Here is a 1481-nt window from a genome sequence, read left to right on the forward strand (position 1 = left end):
ATGACCAAAGTCACCCCCAGGAAAGAATTATTCACCATCTTATACCCATTATTTTAGCTTATCTCATATGTCAGTGACTCTGACAGCTTAGATAACAGGCAATGAGCATGTAAATGCTATTACCAGTACCATTGTGACCAGTCACGACAGTGATATATAGCGCGATAGATATTAGCACACAACACACAACATGCCCTGTACTATGTATACTCCATAAAGAATGTCACCAGTGCCCAGTGTCACCATTACACAATCCTGGAACTGACAGGAACTTACAACACCGAGTGACGTCACCGCAAGCGTCACGTGTTCATAACACGCCGCTTGGCTTCAAAGGCAGCAGAGAGCGCTCTGACTGCAGCCAATCAGCGGTCGCCAATGACAGGTGACCACGCCTATTCATCGAAGTGCCCGCCCAAGTGAAGAGAAGCTGTGACTGAGGTGTCCTGTGTGTGTAAGTATCAGTGGGTGTCAGGGCGGGGGGGCTGTATTATAAAGTGAGGGGGGTAGATAATATACTTCCGGTCACTGGCTGACCTTTGAACTCCTTGTCATGATCACCCAATGTGTTACCACGGTGCTGGAACTCATTACAGAATGTTTCCCCCAAAGTGCCCGATCACCTTCATATTTTATTTTGGCGAAAAAACACTAAAAATCTCTATGTCGGTGTGTTTGTTATTATGTTTTGCTATATAGAGTTTCTTCAGCAAGTACAGTACTTAACAAACCTTCACTTGGACATCCTGATGTTATAAGAACTTCCTGTTGCAGGGTGACAACAATTGGCCAGTCCGTAACAATATGGCTGCAGCTTTGTCACAGCGCTGTGTGTTCTGTTTCACTTGGCTAGGTCTGTAAGATTGCTAGCTTAGTGGCCAAGTGAAAGGCCTTACAAGGCAGGGTGATGGTGATACACCTTATTACTAAGCACAGCAATTGGGGGAGCTCCTCATAATGGGTACAGCAGGTGTACAGACCTGGGCACTCAGCACAGAAAGGGGGGGGACCTCCTTATATTGGGAACAGCAGGTGTACAGACCCGGACACTCAGCACAGAGATGAGGGGAAGCCCCTTTTATAGTGGGCACTGCAGGTGTACAGACCCAGGCACTCAGCACACAAATGGGGGAGCTCCTCATAATGGGCACAGCAGGGATACAGACCTGGGTACTAAGCACAGAGTTGGGGGGAGCTCCTTATATTGGGCACAACAGGTGTACAAACCCAGTCACTCAGCACAGAGATGGGGGGAGTTCTATATAATGGGCACAGCAGGTGTACAGACCCGGGCACTCAGCACAGAGATGAGGGGAAGCCCCTTTTATAGTGGGCACTGCAGGTGTACAGACCCAGGCACTCAGCACAAAGATGGGGGGAGCCCCACAAAATGGGCACAGCAGGTGTACAGACCTGGGTACTCAGCACAAAGATGGGGGGGAGCCCCTCAAAATGGGCACAGCAGGTGTACAGACCTGGGT

At 49.2% G+C, this 1481-nt stretch overlaps 1 protein-coding gene across 2 annotated transcripts in view; it reads left to right on the forward strand.

Annotated features, from left to right (window-relative positions):
• The first annotated feature begins 379 nt into the window (after window positions 1-379).
• Window positions 380-1481, forward strand: part of ENPP4 (ectonucleotide pyrophosphatase/phosphodiesterase 4) — a 15552-nt gene continuing 14450 nt past the window's right edge. The window contains exon 1 of one of the 2 annotated variants that reach the window (XM_072407418.1): window positions 380-454. The gene's annotated coding sequence lies outside the window, so the exon portion shown is untranslated. The remainder of the gene's footprint in view (window positions 455-1481) is intronic. The other variant, XM_072407417.1, reaches the window with a different exon arrangement.

Source organism: Pyxicephalus adspersus, chromosome 4 (assembly GCF_032062135.1).
Source record: "Pyxicephalus adspersus chromosome 4, UCB_Pads_2.0, whole genome shotgun sequence".
Taxonomy (NCBI): Eukaryota; Metazoa; Chordata; class Amphibia; order Anura; family Pyxicephalidae; genus Pyxicephalus; species Pyxicephalus adspersus.